Here is a 22,123-nt window from a genome sequence, read left to right as displayed (position 1 = left end):
TGTCAATTCAGTTTAATCACTTGGAGGCTGGCCCATTACAAGGTTTAATAGCCAAGAGTTTGATCTTTTAAAATAGATTTTTCAGCGTTAAAAAATAAAACTCAAAATGCCCTCAAAAAATATCTTTGTCCCAGTTCTCAAGAATGAGTAGGGTTTTAGGTATAAAATATTTCACTCTATGTAAAGTTTCAACCAAGTGTTTGAACAAGAGGATACACTACATGGGCCTACAGGAGTGTTTTTACAGAAGCTGCGATGTGTGTATGGTGTCCAGTATGCCTCCCATTAAAGTTCAAACTTGAGAGATACTCCAACAGACAGAATTCCCACCACCGGACAACTTTGACTTCATCGTCATCGTCATTCTTTGTCATCCTGAGCTCTGGCCTGAATGGAAACAGAGGTTCCACAAGTACAGAATTGCAACTGAGTTGGATAAAGAAGATGAAGAAGTGCAGGCGTGTACTCTGTTGTATTCACTCGGAAGTGAAGCTGAAAACATCGTTAAGACCTTTGTGTTTGCTAATGAGGGGGATAAAGATGTGTACGACATTGTACTGGACAAGCTGGACAAATACTTTGTACCTAAAGTTAATGTAATCCACGAGATGGCAAGATTTCATCAGCAGGCACAGAAGCATGGTGAAAGTGTGGATGAATACATCCGCAGCCTACATGAGCTGGCGGAGAAGAGTGACTTCAGCGCTTGTGATCGGTGTCCCGGACAAAGAACTGTCTCAGAAATTGCAGATGATGTCTGATTTAACTCTGGAGAAAGCATGCAGACAAGCCAGGCAGTCAGAACAGATCGAAGGGCAGATGTCCGAGCAGAGCGGAGGTGCAGCACTGTGTAAGGCGACACACTCACATACATAAAAACGAGCCTACTCCGTGCAGCCAAAAGGTACGTTCAAGCCCGAGAAGAGAGTCAGCCGCGGGAGTTACAGGCTTCTCAAACAGCAGCATTCAGGCACGGGAAACTTAGCCCATGGCAAGTGCTCAAGGTGTGGAAAAAGGGGCCACTACGCCGTTATGTGCCACGTACTCCAAGTCAGTGATGTGTTCACGGGCCATATGGAGTTTTTTCCTGGGTGCTGTAATTGTGCAGGATTCCAATACACCGTGGCCAGTAACACTCCAACTCCAAGACAGTGATATAGAGTTCAAAATAGATAGCGGAGCAGACACCAGTGTTATTTCACAACACACTTATGATACATTCAAGACAAAGCCAAAGCTGGAATATTCACAAGCTGTGTTGGACTGTCCAGGGGGCAGGCTAAAAAACAAAGGCAAATTCAGAGCTTCCACATACTACAAGGGGACAAGATACTGCTTCAACATACACGTTGCCGAAGGCCCTGCAGTCAATAATCTACTTGGCAGCGAGGTGTCAGCGGCCATGGGTCTCATCCAGAGAGTGGAGGATGTGTCACACACACACAGCGAGACAGTAGGACTTCTGAAAACAACACCTGTGAAAATAAAACTGAAGGACGGAGCAGTACCATATTCTGTCACCACAGCTCAGCTGGTTTCCGTACCCTTACTCCCCAAGGTGAAGGAGGAGCTTAACAGGGTGGTCAAATGCAGAGCTATTGAGGAGAGGAGGTGTGCCCCAATGGTGCCTGTGCCAAGAAAAAATGGACGAGTGAGAATATGTGTGGGACTAAACTGCCTTAATGCACGCTGTGGAGCGTGAAAAATATGTTTTGCCCACTCTGAATGAGCTTGCTGGTTCAAGTGTGTTCTCACAACTGGATGCCGCTACGTGATTTTGGCAAATCCCATTAAACAAAGACAGTGCTAAACTCACGACTTTTTCATCACACCATTCGGAAGGTATTTCTTCAACTGCCTTCCATTTGGTATCTCAAGCGCCCCAGAAATCTTCCAAAGAGAGATGAATAACCTTCTCAAGAACCACAAAGGTACAGCGGCTTTCATGGACGACATAGTAGTCTATGGAGAGACCCCTGAGGTGCATGATAAACTCCTCGAGAGGGTACTTAAAGATGCTGGACTGAAGTTCAATGAGGAAAAATGCAAACTGAGACAAACTCAGATCAAGTTCTTAGGTCACATTGTTGACAAGCACGGTGTCAGACCTGACACTGAAAAGGTCGAGGCCATAAGGAACATAAAGCCGCCACAGAACACCACAGAGCTCAAGCACATCATGTACATGGTGCATTATCTGGGACGCTACCTGCCCAACCTCGCAGACGTCACACACCCACTCAATGACCTGCTCAAGGCTGACAAAGCATGGGTGTGGGCGCCAGCGCAGGAAGAGGCTTTTGCAAAAGTCAAACAGCTGTTAACAGAGGCACCCATACTAGCCTTTAATGATTTCAACAAACCAACAATTGTCAGTGCTGTTATGGGTCGGGAGGTGTTCTACTACAGGTGTTCTACTACAGGACCACAATGGACAACTTTGGCCAGTTGCCTACTGTTCTCACACCCTGACTGATGCAGAAACAAGATATGCACAGATCGAAAAAGGAGTGTCTTGCTGTGGTCTGGGCATGTGAAAAGTTCTCAAAAAACCTGTACAGCCTGGAAAAATTCATTATCCAAACAGACCACAAGCCACTGGTTCCACTCTTCAGTGTTAAGGACATTGATGCTGTGCCACTTTGTTGTCAACAATTACTCCTGAGAATGATGAAATTCAACACAAAAGCAGAGTATGTCCCTGGCAAACTGCTTGATGTGGCAGATACACTCTCAAGACACCCTTCTGCAGTGTTACACCGGGAGACGATTGAACTTTCAGATGACATACAGGCCCTGGAGGAGGCCACACAGACAGCATGGCCAATGTCAAGCTCACGTTTGGATGAGGTTAAAGAGCATACAAAGTCCAACCCAGAGCTGGATGGTGGATGGTGATGCGCTTTGTAAGCAGTGGCTGCATCCAAAGTGCTGGACAGTATCAAACCCTATTATGCAGTAAAAGACTCTCTCAACATGCCACGATCTGCTTCTCTAAGGTGATAGAATCACCATTCCCAACCGCCTGAGGTCAGAGATAGTAGAACAGCTGCATGATGGCCACATGGGCATAGTGAAGTGTCATGAACATGTCAAACAGAGTGTCTGGTGGCCAGGTATCAGCAAAGCTCTGCAAAAGTGGATTGAACACTGTAAATATTCCCAGGTGGCAAAACCTGCTCAGAACAGAGAGCTGCTCATGCCAACCCCCTTGCCAGAGAGACCCTGGGAGATAGTGGCTGCTGATATCTGTGAAGTGGACAAAAGAAATGACCTGGTGGCAAAGATGACACCTACATCTAATGACCCCACTACTTCCTCAGCCTGAGTTTGAGGAGGGAAAGGAAACAGACAGTGGAAAACAGCGAGAGCAAAGTGGACACACAACAACACAGACACCAGCCGATGAACCAGCTACTGTCACAACATCAAGTGGCAGAAAGGTTAGAAAATCATCTCACCTGAAAGACTTTGTCACTTAAAGACCCTGCAGTTAGTGCACAGGTCGGTAGTTGTTAATGGCTGCAAGTTCAAGTTCATGTTATTGTTCTGAGCGAGACAAGAGCTCATTCCCTTAGCAACTAAACAATCTAAAATGTTTACGATAAGATCCAGTATTGAACATTACATAGACAGCCCATCCTCAACTGATAAATATACCCTCTAGACCATACAAGTAGATTATTGCGGGCCATATTTATATTTATTGTTAGACACTGACCTCTAGTGGACGCAGTAATTATGACAGTAGCAGAGGAAGAAGCCAGGTCACGTAGCATAAAGAGCAAGAAAGAAAAGCCAACATTGACTTATTTAAAGTGTAAATTACTTGTGTTACATTATGACTTCTGTGACTTCCATTATGCAACTTACATAGCGTAGTTATTTTAGTCTATATAAAGGAAAAACTTCTAAACACATTAAAGACGTTAGAAAATAGTTGCTGAAAACCTGACAAGACTGAGAACTATGCAGGACTGAATTGTGGAGTTAGAACGTTATTCTGTATTCAGGATTTTTTGGGCGGACTTGACACATGTCCCAGTGACATGCCTGAAACATGGTCCCCCAACACTAAATTAGCCCCACGAACCGAAACATAAACAACACCGCCTCCCCCTGTCCTCACCCTTCCTAACGGTGAGTTACAAACGTACCTTCAGCAAATCTCTCAGTCCAAATCAGCCCAGCAGTTCACTTCAGCTCACTTCAGTTCCAAAACCCGACACATAAGTCACCGTCCTCTGGCTCTGGTGGCTCAAACATGTCTGGACATGTCCAATAAAACCGCTAGATGGGGCGTCCATGTTTCAGGTTGTTTTCAGGTCGTAGTGGTGTTTGACACTGAGACAGTGGAGTGGACATGACCACAGCATTTCAGAGCAGAGAAAACTGGTAATTTTCTATACTTAGTGTTTTTTTTTTAATCATTCAAATTTGGTTGGGTGGTTAATGACATGTTTCTGTGGTGTGATATCCTCAGAACACACATTTATTGTTGTTTTACACAATCTCTTATGACTTATCATGGTCATTTTATGATTCGTACAGTAAATAAATTACATATTACAGAAAAAAAGTGATTATTTTGTCCACACCGTGAATCTTGAATCTTGTTTGCTCAACAAACTTTAAGCTTTACCAAAACCAGATCCACAGAACCAAATTACGAAGGCAACAGGTTTGTATGTAACAGAGTATTGGAACAGGCCCAGAAGCCATCACTGCCTTTTTGTTCACTTTAATGGTTAATCTAGCTTCATTAGTGCGACTCATTTAGACTTAAATGCCTCAGCTTGCATAATCGCAGTGATGGATGGCGGAGAGGAGGCCTCCTGAACGCAGAGAGTGAACCACAGTGGGATGCGGCCTCTGATGGATCTCACAGGAACGCAGAGCAGCTAATGAATGCGAATGTGTCGTGTTGCCTCGTCCTTAATGAAGTGAGGAGCTAGCGCCAGCTGTTTCCTCAGCAGGGCCCAGGTCCCAGCTGTTTACCACTGGAAGGACCATTAAGATGAGATTCATCCACTGATTTGTTCTTATGTGGGATTACTAATTCACCATTATGTGGTATGTTGGTTGTTTCTTTGATTATTGTTGTTGACCAGGCTTTACATTACTTTGCTTTATAAGGAAATGCACATCAAATGCCTCAATCTAATCTTCAAATAGATGAACAGATTTTTTTTCCCTGTATTTTCCTTTTAATATATGAAAATGAGGTCCCTGCAGTCTATAGCTGAAAATACCTTCACCACCGCGGTGCACAATGTGGTTGGATTAGAGTCTGAAATATGCACAGTCAAACTTACAGCTCTCTCCAGTGTGTATTTGTGGCAGTTGAATATGTTAATGAAACAGATTCAAGTCACTCTAGAAGTATAAATAAGCTTGAGTCGATTTAGAGTATTAACATGCGTCATGAGTGATCCAATAACAAGTGGACAGTGCTAAGTACCTCAGTTCACACCTAGAATGTGTCAGTTGTAGCTGCCATTAGCTAGTTAGTTCAGTTAGCCATGTAGCTAGCGGGACTACTAACTTATCACTTAAATAAAGCTTTTTTAACCGTCCGATGCTCCTGTAACCTGGCAAACCAGACACTTTTTACACCGAACCATCTGGGAAGTAGTCTATGGAAATTGTTTGGAAAAGGGCAGGCACAAAAATGCTTGGTAGGTGATTGGATGAACCATCAGTCTATCACATCTAACACGGGCTTACTTCAACCAATCAGATCAAAAACTTGCCAAAGCCAGTCAGGAGAAGAGCGAAAACATCTTTTCCATGGAGAAAAGCCTTCAGTGTTGTTCTTTGCTCTTCTTTCAATGAAGAAATACTCTCTAGTTCTGATATAACTCATGCTACTGCTGTCATCACACCTAAATCCACTTCTGTAGCTGCCAGTAGTCCCTCCTAGTCCAGTGATTGGCTGTGCCACTTTTGGTGCTGATACAAACAGATAAGTTGAAACATGGCAAGATGAGTTGTCGCATGATTTTGTGATCAGCTCCCTCGCAAGGTAAATGCTCTTGTGCTAGCAGTGCGAACAAAAAAAAGAGGGCAAAATTGTCTAATAACAGGGCTTCTGATTTCATGGCTGTGCTAGCTCATGGCAGCTACAGTTAGTTGGGGGTTACTTTTAGCAACAAGTAAAGAAACTCAGACAGCGTGTTTCGTGTGTATATGCATGAGAATCCATTTTGCATGTTGTTGTGGCTTGTGTTGTTGTTTCGCACAAAGATATATGATGCTGTTGGCTCGCAAATGAGTAACTTTTATGTGACAATTATCTAGGCGGTCCTTCAATGTGCCCAATTTGCCAAAGTACCAGAACTCTCAGCAAGTGGTTTGAATATTCGGGTCACAATATCTCTTGGGGGTCATTTACACTAATATTAAGTGCTGCTTTCACTTCTGATCTGATCAGCATGTTAATACCAGGTGTAAACATGGTCTTCATGACAGAACAACCAAAACAGGCGACACTAAGGAGTCATTGCAAAATAAATGAATAAATGGAAATCTTAAAAAAATGTCTAAACAAAACAATCAGTGATGATTTCTTTTCATTAATATCTCTTCCCAAAGTGAGCATCTAGTAATTATAGAAAAACGCCTGTGATTATGATGCCTTGATTATCAGTAACATAATAAGTGGTTTCTCAATGCCTCCCACACAAGGCTGAGAGCGTAGAGCAGCAAAACTTAGATTGAAAAAAGATCAGTTGCCTCTTTTTTTCAGACCACTGACAAAGTAATGCAGTCTTAGATAACTTTAGTCTCATGAAATATGAAATATGTTGACAAACTGACTCCCAGGCTTCTGTACCTGTACCCACAGCACTGTGCTACGTAGTGGGCAACTATCATCTTTAGCTTTTATTTGGCTCCCCATTAGCCTCCATACAGTGGTCATCCTGGCGTCACCACAAATTGGACAATGTGGAAGAAATACTATGGTCATCTTGGATTTTAAACCAGTCAAACTTGTCTGGAGAGGGCTTGAATGTAATGAAGTCCTGCACTCCAGCTTTAAACAGTATAAACTTAAAAGGGCAGCTGCATAAAATCTTGGAGGCAACAGATAACTGGCATCATGCATGAATGAAATATTGATAAATATTTTAAACGACTAGTATTTCTGATGCCGACTAGCAAGGGTGGGGACGTTTAATCGTATAGTCAACTAATCGCACACATCCCCAATAAAAACAATAAAAAACAAAACAAAACAAAAAACAAGATTACCATGCAAAACAAGACAAAAATGACATACAAGACATAAGACCAAATCAACAAAACATAATGAAAACAACTATACTCAACAAGACAAAAACAATGTAAAAGATGCAACAAGACAGATATGATGTAACAAGACAAAAACATTGTAAAAATACACAACAATACAAAAATTATGTAAGACATAAGATAAAAATGACGTAACACAATAAAAAATATACACAAGACAAAAATGATGTAAAAAAAAAAATCCAACAAGATGAATATGACATAACAAGACGTAACAAGACAAAAACAATGTTAAATACAAAATAATATAACAAATAATAACAAGACGAAAACAACATAACATAACAACAATACACAGCAAAAATAAAAATAAAAAGTTGCAACAAGATTAATATTATGAAAATAATGTAACAATGATAATGATACACAACATGATAAAAAATAATGTAACAAGATGAAAATGACATAAAAGATGAAAACTTCATTAAAGACGTAACAAGACAAAAAGCAGACAGAAGATTTAACGGGATGAAAATGACGTGAAAGATGTAATAAGTCAAAAGTTTGGTCAAAAACATCAAGACCAAACAGACAGACAGGGAGACTCAACTAAGGAGGAAAGATGAGGTTCAGTTAGCTTTTCACAAAAACAGTCAGAAGAAATGTCCTTCAGAGGACAACTTTTTACTTTTATACTTTGAGTACATTTCACACCTGTACTTTTTAACTTTTTCTTAAGTAAAGAAGTTGAATCACTACTTCTTCTTTTACCAGAGTCCTTGTCAGTTTCAGGCAGCCTGTGGACATACAGCCAAACAACAGGAGGGTCTCAGGTTCAAAGTTCAGACTGACCCTCAGAAGCAGCAGTTGACAAAACAGTGTTGCCTTCAGGTCCATGTAATAGCTGTTTGTCAACTGTTGTTTCCACAGTCCTGAATGAACTCTGAGCCTCAGCTATTCAGCCAGCATGGATGAGAGGATGCTTGAGTGCTCAGAAAGACACCAACATCTGTAATTCCATGACAACTGAGCAAGCGTCTCACAGAACAGTGAAGTGAGATTGTTTTGCCAACAAAACATTCTTGTTACATGCTAACACGTTCTTATCATCTCTTGAGGCCAGCTCAGCGATGGAAAGAAATGCCTTTTCTCAGAAGGTGAGTGGATTGTGCGACTGCCATTGTGTGTTTGAAAGGACCTGAGGGAGTGAAGGTGGCAGAGGCCACACTTAAAGTTTGATTCTTTATCTGCAACATAATACAGAGCAGACTTTGACCCCTGCACCATCTCCTACACAATCACACATCAGCTATGCAAACATATACCAGATGGTTTCTGATGACCACTTCTAAAGCAAATGTTGATTTGATTGCAGCGAGCTGTTGCTGTCATATTTATATGCATAAGGTGCTGCATGTGTGAGTGCTGATGTGGTGTACGATCAGTTGGAATATGTTTCTTTTTAAGTTTTTTGTTCTTCACTGACTATCAGAGATATAGCGATGTGACGCCCCGGGCTTGCTGCTGTGAGGGAGGAGACGGACGATAAGAGACCACCAGAGTGATGGACAGATGAAAGCAATAGAATAGAAGATTCATGACTGAACACACAGATAAAGTTGAAAGGGCAGCTGATAAAGGCCGTGTACACGCTGTTAGAGCCACCTCTGGAAACACTGCTGCTGCTGTGAACTAAAGAGTGCTGCTTTGAGCCGGTGCTGCCTTTCTGTTAGTGGGATGAAAGTAAAGTGAAGCATTGATGAGGCTTTTCACACCTCATATCCTTAGCCTGCGGCTAAGTGCTGATCCTGGGATAATTTAGCCCGTTTTAACACACACATTGTTAATCCAGGGCTAACGTAAGCACATGTAATATGATTCACACTGCACTTCTACTAGCCCTGTTTTAAATATCTCTACGGTCTGTACAGCAACTACTGTTTATACTGGAATGATGTGACTTTAACACAGACTTTAGCCCCGTGTTTAGTCTATTTTCTGGGGCTAACCCTGCTCAAGAGCAGGCTAAAGTTGGAGTTAGCCCACTTTAGGGCCAGAGCTATCTTTAGTCCTGGGCTAAGAGTTAACTCTGGCTAACTCACCATTAGCCCTGGGCTATATCATTGACACTGTACTTTTTACTAGCCCTGGGTTAAATATCTATTGGTACAGCAACTGATTTGAACATTTTAAAATTCCTTTGATCTTTTAGCCCCGTTTCACACTGGCAGCTTTTAGTCCTGAGTTTATTCTATGTTCAGAAGATAACCCCACAAACGCAGGCTAAGTAAGCCCTAGGCTAAAATTGGAGATAGCCCACTTTGGAATGTGTCGGGATTGTGTCAGGGTGAAAGCGTTTTTAGCCAGGGTCTAAGATGGATCTAAGAATGGTTTTAGGCCTGGGCTAAGTGCAGTTTGAAAAGCCCTTTTGATGCAACACAACTTTTTAATAGTTCCCTATTTATAACTTGTAACTAATGATTTTAGGGCTTTTCACACTACACCTTTAGCTCAGGGCTTAAAGCATTCTTAGAATGTCCTGAGGATGACTGACAGGACAAACCAGGACTCATGATGAAATAAGAAATGCCTGCATTGTCAATTTGTCCATCCATCCAGCATGAGCAGAACCTGACAGTGCTCCACGATGATAAATGTCCAGGTAGAAATTGGGCTGTTTCTTGTCTTTTAACCCGCTGGCTGTATGACCAATCATCAAGCAACATTTCAACCACATGACTTGATCCTTTTGGTGCCCGTTTCTGGTGACACTTTCTAATAATTGTAGTACTAAAGTTTATAACTTGTAACAAGTGAATTTATGACTTTTCACACTGCACTTGAACGCAAGCTAAAAATGTATAATTTTGTATTTATGCAGTGTTCAGATCAGTCAAACTAATGCTCAAACTTTGAATAAACATGAGACATGTCTACTGAGTGCTTTTTTTAAAAAAAATAATAATAATCATTTGCTTCTGCATTTACTAATTCAGTTTGTGAATTCATTATTTAATAATCCAGGTTATGATTCTTCTTATTTGAAGAGATGCTTTATTGAGCCAAATGTTTTAGGGATTATGCAAATATATCACTTTGATCTAGTTTCTACCCAATGCACTGGGATTTTCAGCTTCATATGTGACTGTATGGAAATGACTATTAAGAATAGACACAACACAGATTCAGTATGTTCAACTAGAGGGTGAAGCAGAAAGCAGAAAATCTAAAACCTGTTAAACTTGAGTTGGTTTTATTATTATCTTTTCCACTTAAGGATAAAATTGCAGTGATGTTGTGGTGTTGTTTCAGGCAGTGACAGATTTACAGCAAACCATTTCCATGTTAAGTGAGAAGTGAGGAGCGAACATGACAGTAAGAAAATCAACCTGAAATAAGAAAAGTAAGAGGAACAAGAATACTGGAATTACATATCATATCATATCTAAACGTTCTTTTTATATATTCTAACCTTTGTTTTATATATTCAAGTTTTATTCATTCTATGCATTCAAAATTAATTGTATAGATTCAAAGAAACAATTCTATGTATCCGCACTTCATTCCATATATTCATGTTTAATTCCATATATTTATAATTTCATTTTATATAATCAAGTTTTTCTCATTCCATATATTAAAAAGATAATTCTATATATAAGCCCACTTTAATTCCACATATTCATTTCATTCCATAAATTCATGTTTAACTCATTTCATATATTTTGACTTTCATTTAATATATTCTATAAATTATCCCCATTCCATATATTCAAAATTAATTCTATATATCCTACTTTCATTCCCTATATTCAGATTTTCATTTTATATCATTTCACTTTCATTTCCATATATTTAAACTTCAATTTATAAATTCAAGTTTTTCTCACTGCATATATTCAAAAAATAATTCTACATAATCCCATTTTCATTCCATATATATTCACGTTTAATTCCATATATTTAAAGTTTCATTTTATATATTCTGACATTATTTTATATATTTAAGTTTTCTTTATTCCATATATTAAAAAAAATCTCTATATTCCCACTTTCATCCCATGTATTTGTTTCATTCCATATATTCAGACTGTCACTTTATATATTCAAGTTTCCTTCATTCCATATAGTTAAAATTTTATTCTATATATTCTGACTTTTATTCCATATATTCATTTCATTCCATATATTTATGATTAATTCCACTTAAATAAAATTTCATTTTATATTTTCAAGTTTTCCTTAACTGAATTCCTACTTTCATTCCATATCTTTGTTTCATTCCATACATTCAAGTTTTTTCATATATTCATTCATTCTGACTTTCATTCTTTCTAGTTTTATTCCATATGTTCATCATTTCACTATCATCACTGTGGATAATGAAACATCAGGTTGGGGACATCTGGCCTCATACTGTCATGGACAGGACATGGAGGACGGTGAAAAGTCTTTAAGTCCATCAGGAACTGAGTGGAGCTTGTAGTCAAACACTCATAAAGACAAAGAAGCAGACAAGCCTATTGTTCAGGAGCTTCATTGTGAAGCTGCTGTGTTGTAAACAGCAGACAACAATCTGAGTAGAATCCAAAGCAAAATGACAAAAAGAGAATCACACACACAAAGAGATGCACACACACACACACACACACACACACACACACACACACACACACGCACACACACACAGTCAGTGTTTCCAGGCTGCCGTGCTGTGATATCAGTGATGACAGGTGGACAACATTGTGTTTCATAAAGATGGGCTCCCATGAATCTTCTCACAAGCTGTCATGCTCTGCAACAGGCGAGCAGTGGAGCGTGATGAATGATAACCGTGCAGGATGAGACTGATGCTACAGCGCTGAAAGAGATCCCATCTGTCTGCGGAAGTTACAGCAGCAGGCTGCCCCGTGCCTGGCATCAGGATTCACTATGAATGGGAAAGTGATGCAATGTGTCAAAATGTTTGGAGGAAGCTCAGGAGTCAGGCTGGTATAATGACTGAAAAATCAAAATTATTCATTCTATTTATTTTTAAAACCACAGGAATCAACAGAACAGCTCTTCCTGTTCACATTCACGTGTCAGATTCACACTAAGATACTGAACCTGTGTGTGTGTGTGTGTGTGTGTGTGTGTGCATGTGTGTGTGTGTGTCTGTTTGTGTGTGTGCAAATGGGTAAATGAGAGGCAAATTATAAAGCACATTGGATAAAAGTGCTATTACTACTTAGCTGTGGTTAGGCAACAAAATTACTCATTTAGGTTCAGTCACCAAAAGTTAGATTTATGCACCAAACCTACTCACTTTGGTTCAGACACTGAAACTACTTGGCTGCGGTTAGGCATCAAAATTACTCAGTTAGGTTTAGGCATCAAAATCATCCAGTTGGTTCTAGGCATCAAAATTACTCAGTTAGGTTTAGGTGCTAAAACTTCTTAGGTACCTTGAGCACCACAAACCAAGTGCCATCTTGTTCCATTATATTGGAGAGAAGGCTGAAATCTCCAAAATCTCCAAAACTCTGTAACTCACACCAAAATTATCACTCTAGCTTTTAAAAAATGCAATTTTGATTTTAAGATGAACAGACCCTTCATTTTTCATTTTTTAAGAATATGCTTTGCATAAATATCTATCAAGTTACATGAAGACAAATTATTGAATTTACAAAATGTGCAGAATGAAACTGACAAGAACAGATGTTTCAAGTCATTTTCTGGGCAAGTAAAGCAAATTCATCCAGACTCAAACCTGCCTGTTTTCTTCCCGCTGCAGCTTTAATGAAACAGTGATGAGAAACATGACTGCATAATGACGCACGGGAGAAACACATCCTCGCATACTGCAGACCTCATTTCAGTGTAAGGTAACTGTCCTTCCACACAGCAATGGATTCAAGTGTCTGTGTATGACACTCAGAGGCAGTACCAGCCTATATGTTCTGTTCCAGTTCCCATCAGCCATTGTCCTCCCACTTCATCTGCACCCAGGAAGCTGTTTTCAATAAGGAGACATCATTTCAGAGAACATGTGACCCAACAAGTGGACGTCCTTATTTATGTGAGAGCTGGGAGGTTCGCCATCCCACAGGAATAAACAGAAGAAGATAAATAGAAGAAGATGTCTAATGTTACAAAAATGTTGCTATTTAAAAACAAAAAATAAATCAAGGGGAAATAGTGAACAAATAGACTAATTTATGTCATTCTATTTTTTTTATTTTGCTGTTCATTTTCCCACAGTTATGGACTGCCATTATGGCCTGATTATCATTAATTTGTTTTATCCCTTTAATTCCACTTTTGTTTAATCTTTCTGAATAAAATGATTCCAGTTTTCAGGTAAGAAATTGTCTGTTTCTAAAATATAAGGGGAAAAACCTCATGTCAGTTGAGAACAAGTAGCTCACCTCTAGATAACTAGAATGTTTAATGATGTGATTTGTTATATTCTATAGTGACTCATGATTGATGCCCTAATATTCCTATTTTAATGTGTGATTATTATGCTAAATGGTGGGGGAAAGGGGGGACTTAATGCACTTGAATCAATTATTCCTGTGCCTGAATTAACAGAACATAACATAATATGATATATTAAACATAAGTTTAAAGTTGCTCTAATCACCATTTTTACCTTGACAACTGATGCCAGAAAAAGCAAAACATATCAGTAACAAGTTACAAGGTGAAAATTGTATTACTATACTATACTATAGGAACTACTTTATTACTTTATTTACTTACTTACTTTATTTACTATAACAAGATGTTTTTTTCACATTTTACAACATTATTATTACAACATACAAAATTCTCATGTTACAGCAAGGAATATTTCCGTTATAATATAAATTTAATTATAACATAATGTGAAATGTTTTATGTTATGAAATTATTAATTTTATTATTTTTTGGGCCTTTATTTTGAAATAAATAATAAAATGTTGCATATTTATCATGGCTACCTTAAATGTGGAGCTCTGCACATGCAAAACTGTCACTAGAGAAGTTCCAGTGTCATAGATTTAAGTGCAGGGCCACTGACCAAGCTGCTGTATTTGATGAGTTGGGAGGAAAAAAGAAATACTATGAAACAGTTTTTTGTGCCTTTATTTTGAAAACCTACACAGATGTTGCATATGTATCATTGAACACAGAGGCCTGTATGAGGAAAACTGCCACTAGAGGGGTACTTATAGCATCATATTTGAAGCGTAAGGCCACTGATCAGGCTGCTTGAAAGTAGAGCTCTGCACATGTAAAACTGATGCTAAATGGGTACAACAATCTCATTCTTTTACGTGTCGGGCTACAGACCAGACTGCTGTATTTGATGAGTTGAGAGAAAACTATTATAAAACTAGTTTTTGCACCTTTATTTTGAAAATCTACCCTGCTGTTGAATGTTTATTATTGCTAATTTGAATGCAGAGCTCATAATTTTATGTGTAGAGCTACTGACCAAGCTGACACATTTGACGAGTTGGGAAGAAAAAAAAAAATGCCTTTATTTTATTTCTTATATTGAAAATTTTACCGAAATGTTTTATTATTTTCATTGTTAATTTCACTGTTAAAATGAAAAAAAAAAAACATTGAGAAAACCCAAAATTTCATGGCAACCGACTGCAAGAGATTTTTGGGTTTTGAGCCAAACTCAAATTCTTAAGTTTTGAAAAAGTTTTGTTGAGATGATTAACTTTTCTTCTTTAGATAAATTTAAAGCTTTGAATTTTCAAAAACTAAAAACTGTATTAAAAAAAATATGGATTAAATTTATTGAAGTGAAAGTGAAAGTAAATGTTCAAATTGATGAATTGTTAATATTTTCAATTAAAACTCTTTAATTTTTCAGACACTAAAGAAAAGACAAATCAGGTTCACAGCTCACTGTGACCACTTTTTGATTTTTTTGTTTGTAAAACTCAAAGATTCAAGTTTATCTAAAGGAAAAAACTAAGTTATCTCAACTAAATATTATAGGTCAGCAAAACTTTTTAAAGTTTATTTCAGAGTTAGAGTTGGGCACAAAACTCATTACAGTGCATTGCCTTGAAATTTTAAGTTGTCTCACTAACTAACTGCTGCATTTGACACATTGAGGGGATGGCCATTATTTTGAAAATCCTGTAGCATATCCTTGCTAATTTCAACACAGAGCCCTGCTGATGCCAAGTTGCCATATGTGACAAGTTGGTAGTGACATATTTATGTGTCCAGTTGTTGATCCAGTTGTTTGCGCACACAGAGTTGAACTGGACCCCCTGGATGTTAACCCTGTCCACTGCTGCTGCACAGCTGTAGAGCAGTGCTGTTTGGATCTCTGTTAAAACTTCCATTATCCTTCCACACTGGTGCTTTGGTTTAGGAGACGTTAAGCGCAGTGGATAAAATTACCACCCTGTGAGGTTGTTGAGGAAATACTCCTCTTCAGTGTTTATGTGCTCGGTGCCTCCTGAGATCATTGGAATTACACATTTTGGATAGTTCTCCGACTGTTTGACCTACCTTAGATCACATGTTAGCCCCCAACAATCAGAGCCGCAGGAATCCAGCAGAGCTGCTTCCTGTTGAGAAGGGGGAACCAACCCCTAGTGGAAGGGGGTCGAGGTCGCCGTTGCTGCATACCGGAGCTTGGATTCTCTCCAAATTAAATTAGCATGAATGTAAGTCCATACAGCGTCGGTTCAGAGGGACGCCGGGCTGCTGCAGGGATGGAGGTGACAGGTCACATCACACTTTCTAAACCACTTCACTGTGTTATTCCAGGAGCTCCTCCAGATATGTTTGCTTTGCTAATGCAATCTGAGACCTCAGTCTATCAATATGACATTGTGTATCTACACTAAAGGAAAGGGAATGTCCACCACAAACCATAGTCTTAAAGGGATAGTTTGGATTATTTGAAGTCTGGCCATAATTTAAAGCATAAAGCCCAAAATGTTGAACTATATTAGCCAAGTCCTCTTTGTTCTACAGTCATATAGGTTCAGATCTGTGGCAGAAGAAGCCCCAGTGGACTATAGTGCTGTTTTTGTTTGTTCTCACCATCTACATGCATCGCAATGAGATAGAGGGACATTAAAGAGATATTTTGGATTATTTGCCTGATTATATGCCTCAGAAGTCATAATGTATGCAGATGAGAAGAAACAAAATATTCCACAGGGGTTACCTCTACCACAGATTTGATCCTATATGTAGGGTTCTCACACCTTTTCTTCAGTTAAATTCAACCACTTTTCAAGCAGTTTCAAGTTTTTCCAGCACCAAAATACATATGCATGGTCAAAATGTTTAAATCAAAATGTTATATGTGCTATAAACAACAAAATTTATGCATCATGACAGAGTTCAATAGATGGGAGACAAATTAAAGGAGAACAAAGTTTCATTTCAAAATGTGATACCTGTCTGTAAGTAAACTCAGCATCCTACTAGAGCTGCAATAATTAATCACTTAATTGATAATTAAGTCAACATTCTCTGATTTCAGCTTCTTAAATGGGTTTCATGAGTTTAGTTTTTTTCTTTCTCTGGCAGTAAACTGAATATTTTTGAGTTGTGGACATTTGAAACATTTGAGGACATCATCTTGGACTTTGATTAACATTTTTCACCATTTTCTGAGATTTCATAGATTAAACAACTAACGGATGAAGAAAATGATCGACAGATTAATCGACAGTGAAAACTAGATTATTTGCATTTTCTGAAGAAAATGTATGATTGTTGCATCTGCATCTGCTCAATCCACCTCTCATCAGCCCACCGTCCCAGCGAGAAGTTTTGGCGATTCAGGTCTGATGATGCCACCCAGAATCAGTGGCAATCAAGTGTGGCACATTAAGTGCAGGAGCCCATGCCTCCAAAAGTTTGAGAATCAATTACAGACAAATGGGAGGCGATGCAATCAAAAAACATCAAAAAACAAAGTGACCGATATGATCTATCTAGGAAAAACTGAATGATGTGTCTATCTGTAGAACTGTGCAAGGAGTAGTGATCCAGAAAAGGTATGGAAGAATTATAATAAGTCAGCAAAATGATGAGCGAATATAACATTGTGTGACTGCTGCAATTGGCAGCAATAAAACAACACTCATTACAGGAAAGACATGACAGATAGGTCCAAACATGTGGAGCATTCAGACACACATCCTGACAAGATTGTGACAGGATTCATTCACTGATTCATCATTTTCAGTCATTTTTTAAGAAAAGTTCTAATTCTCTGATTTCAGCTTTTGTGAAAGTAATGCAATCACAATGCCAAGCACATTATTCAAAACCCAAGCACTTTTCAAACCATGAAAACTCTACATTACACAAAATTCAAGCATTTTCAAAGATTTCCAGCTCCCGTAACAAACCTATACCTGCAGAAGAGAGACTTGGCCAATCATTTTGGGCTCTGTGCTTTAAATTTACCTTCCTTCTGAGAATGAGATGAGGAGATTGATATCAATCTCATGTCTGTGTGTGAGTTACAGAGCTTAAAGTCAGGTCATGATTAGCCTAGCTTAGCTTAAAGACTGGAGGGAAGGGGCAGACAGCTGAATTAGCTCTGTCTAAAAAGCCAAACTTTATTTAATCCATACATTGGCATCATTTTTTCAAACTGAAATTAAGGAATGTAACATTAGTTCTTCATGGTTCTCTCCTGCAACTGATAGGATGCTGTCAGATTGGTTCAGACAACGTGGATTCTGGGAAGTGTCGACTTCCTGAGAATGAATAGTGTTTACATTTGCTGAGGCAGGAAATGAAGGGAAATGAGTTGATTCATGGATTCACACTTTTTAATAACAGGCTGTTTGTTAGCAGACATTGCCTCCATTCAAGCAACTTCCCTGCATTCGCAAATCCTAAGACGATAGGTTGGCGGCGACATCACACATCATCTGGTATCACAAAACTATGTTGTTCAGGGAGTGAAGGGAAATGAACTGATTGGATTCACACTTTTAAATAACTTTTTAAAGATCGCCTGAAACCGTTAAACTGTTGTTGTTTTTTTGGGTGGACCTGAAACATGGCTTGGTGATGTGCCGTGCCATGAACCGACATGAACAACGCCACCTCCCCGTCCCCCCACCTTCTCTAACGGTCAGTTGTGAACATACCCTCAGCAGCTCTCTCAGTCTTAATCAGCCCAGCAGTTCACTTCGGCTCACTTCCATTCCAACAACCTGACACAGAAGAAAAAAAAAACACCATCCCGTCACTGTCCTCTGGCTCTGGTGGTTCAAACATGTCTGGACATGTCTAATAAAGCTACTATGGAGCGTCCATGGGAGCATGATTTTGAGACTTTAAATAATTAGCAATTTGTCTCCAGTTTGCTCTTGTAACTCAACCAACATGGCATTTAGGATGAATTGTTGCTTCTAGTCTGGTACTCGAACTGAAATATTCATGGATCTTCTAACTTCGTCAGCAGACATACAAGCATGAAGTTCTCTAACCATGTTATAGTTTGTGTAACAGATAAATCAAGTCCACATTCCCTGTAGCTGTCTCCTCCCCACCCATAGCTCTTAACCACGAACACAGTGGAGGAATGAGGAGCCTGATCTGAGTAGGCACACATTCTTTCAGCATAGTTTTCATCCTGCAGAGGATTCATGGTCGTACACGCAAACAAGGGTCGTGTGAATGCTGTGTACCTTCTGCCCCCGTCTAATAAAACTGTGACCTGAGACATGAATGCACGCCTTTTCTCTCTCACACACATGTTCATTCCTCCTGTCCCTTACACTCTCTACACACACTTTAACACCGCAGAGTGCTCAGCAGAGGTGGGAAGTATTTTTACTCAGTTACTGTACTTAAGTAGATTTTTCAAGTATCTGTACTTAACTTGAGTATTTATTTTTCTAACAACTTTTTATCTTTACTCCCTACATTATAACACAAATATCTGTACTTTCTACTCCTTACATTTTCAAAACAGGCTTTAGTTTAGGTACTTAAGTTTCAATGCATCTGATATAATGAGATGAAAATGACATAAAAGACGTCACAAGATAAAAAAAAAAAAGACAACAAGACAAAACGGACGTAACAAAATGAAAAGGACCAAACAAGACAAAAATGACATAAAAGACGAAACAAGACAAAGACAATGTAACAAGACAAAAACAATGTAAAAACGTAATGAGACAAAAATAGCACAAAGAAAATGTAACAAGAACAACAAAAACAACAACAAAAATAAGATGTAACAAGACAAAAACTATGTCAATACAAAAATGATATGACTAATTTAAAAAAATGTTACGAGACAAATAGATGCAATGAGACAAAAAGGTGTAAGAAATGGAACAAGACATTAACAACATAAAAGACAAAACAAAACAAAAATTATGTAACAATATAATAATGATATAACAAGACAAAAACAAAGTAACAAGACAAAAATGGTGTAAAAATATAACAAAAAAAAGACAAAAACTACATAGTAAGACAAAAAAGACATAACAATACAAAAACAATGTAACAAGACAAAAATGGTGTAAAAAGGACACAAGACAAGACTTTACAAGACAAAAAAAGATGTAACAAGACAAAAACAAAAACACATAACAAGACAAAAGCAACCTAAAAGACGAAACAAGCCAAAAAGGATGTAACAAAACAAAAACAGTGTAAAAACTTAACAAGACAAAAATAGGATAAAAAATTTAATGAGATAATGACAAAAAAGACATATCAAGACAAAAACAACATAAGACAAATAAGATGCAACGAGACATAAACTATATAATAACACAAAAATGATGATTAAAAAAAACGTCTTTACAAGACAAAAATTATGTAACCAGGAAAAAATGGCATAAAAAAAATAGAACAGCGACAACGACAGCGAGGGAGACTCAGCCACAGAGAAAAGGTGAGGGTCAGTAGCCACATTTTATTTTTATACTGTGAGTACAACTCAGAGCCTGTACTTTTTCACTTTTACTTGAGTAAAGAAGTTGAATCAGTACTTCCACTTTTACCAGGGTCTTTTTTTAAGTCAGGTGTCTTAAGATAAGTGTCTGTACTTCTTCTTGAGTAAAGAATGTGTGTACTTTTGCCACCTCAGAGTGTTCAGTATGTCCTACAGGAATTATCAACCTCCACAGCAGATAGAATAACAAGCCTGAGCCTGGCTTGCCATGAGATTGCACTGGTATGTAATCACACAGAGAGACGGCTACATGCACGTGTTGGACAGAGCCTGTGTGTATATTTGTCTCTATACGTCCACATAGTGAGACATAGAGAGAGAGAGGTATTGAGCAGGAGGGCGGAGGTTAACCAAACAGCGCTCATAACCCGCCAAGAGGCAGCCATCGCCGCGGCTCGGCTCGGTTTATTTACTGAAACGCTTGAGACGAGGGCGACGCCGCTGCTGCCAGAGAGACACATATGTTGTATGCAGTGAGAGAAGAGATAACAAGAGGGGAGGACAGCTGGGGTGTTTCATTACAGAGGAACACACACACAACACCTCTGTGAGTGTCTGCACAGGATTTACACCACCCACAGTATCCAATAATGACAGGTACTGCAGGACACACTCATCAGACACACACACACTTTACTGTCTGTGAGCATCAGGGACGAGGAACAGTGAACTGTTTCTGTTTCAAAAGGTCCCTGCTGCAGAATCCTTGAACGTTAGAATTAAAGGTGGGCTCAGTGAACAAGGAACGGAGGTGAAGTTAGAGTTAAATTTTAGTCATGTTAAAAAGATCTGTAAAATGATTAAAGGGATAGTTCACATTTCTGAAGTGTGGTTGTATGAGGTACTGATCAATAGTCAGTGTATTACCTACAGTAGATGAAGGTCGACATGACAACAGTACAGTCTTAGATGTAAAGATTCCTGAAGATCTGGGGTTCTACCCAGAACCGTTTGCTTTGGAAGAACCCCATTTTGAAGAATTGCATCAAGAAGCATTTTTGGATGAAAGAGTTCTTCAAAGATTGTTGAAATTCTTCTTTCATCAGGGGTTTGCTAACAGTTTCTTGTACTGTAACTTAAAAGGGTTCTCTGTAGAACCCCCTGAGTGAAACCCCTAGATGTGTTCTCAGTAAAACCCTTGGAATATTAAAAGGATCTTGGTAGAACCCTGTGGGTGGATTCTAGATAAAAACCCCTGGAATATTAAAAAAAATCCTATTTGTGTAGAACCTCCCTTTGTGTGCTCTACAGGAAACCCTTGGAATATAAAAAGTTCTCAGTAGAACCCATTGGGTGTAACTTTGTAAAATGATATGGCGCCATTCACACAAAGTAGAGAGAGCATTTTTTTTAAAAAGAAAAGACTGACAATTTAATAAAATGTATAAATAATAGATAATAGAATATTAAAATATGTCTTTTTGTGTAAAATATTGCATTATTCATCTGAAAAGTTACTAATCGTGGTCAGATACTGAGGGTACTTTTGCCTGCCTGTTAATATCTGTACATGTGAAACAATATAATTTGCTTGTGTGTATGTTTTATTGCTCTCTGGACTGATGACACAAGATTAACACCATATCAGAGGACGTGAAGGTGGATGTTGTGTCACAGCCAGGTGTTGGTTTATGAATGTGTGCATGAATGTTGATTTTTACTTTTCAATTATGCTGGAAAATATGTTTTAACGGGCCAGACTCCTTGTGATTACATTTTTATTATTATTAAATGTAGAAGTTAATGTCTTACAGAGTTGACAAGATGATAGATTTTATTCATTTCACAGCATAGTCATAGTCATAGTCATAGGAGTTCTCTTAGTGCTAATCAAAATACACATTTTTAATAGAAAGAAGAATCATAATTCATCTTTAACTTTGATTTAGAAGGGATACAGAGTTGACA

Source organism: Lutjanus erythropterus, chromosome 23 (genome assembly GCF_056507025.1).
Source record: "Lutjanus erythropterus isolate fLutEry1 chromosome 23, fLutEry1.hap2, whole genome shotgun sequence".
Taxonomy (NCBI): domain Eukaryota; kingdom Metazoa; phylum Chordata; class Actinopteri; order Lutjaniformes; family Lutjanidae; genus Lutjanus; species Lutjanus erythropterus.
The sequence above is the reverse complement of the archived record's forward strand: the minus strand, read 5'-3'. Positions refer to the sequence as shown.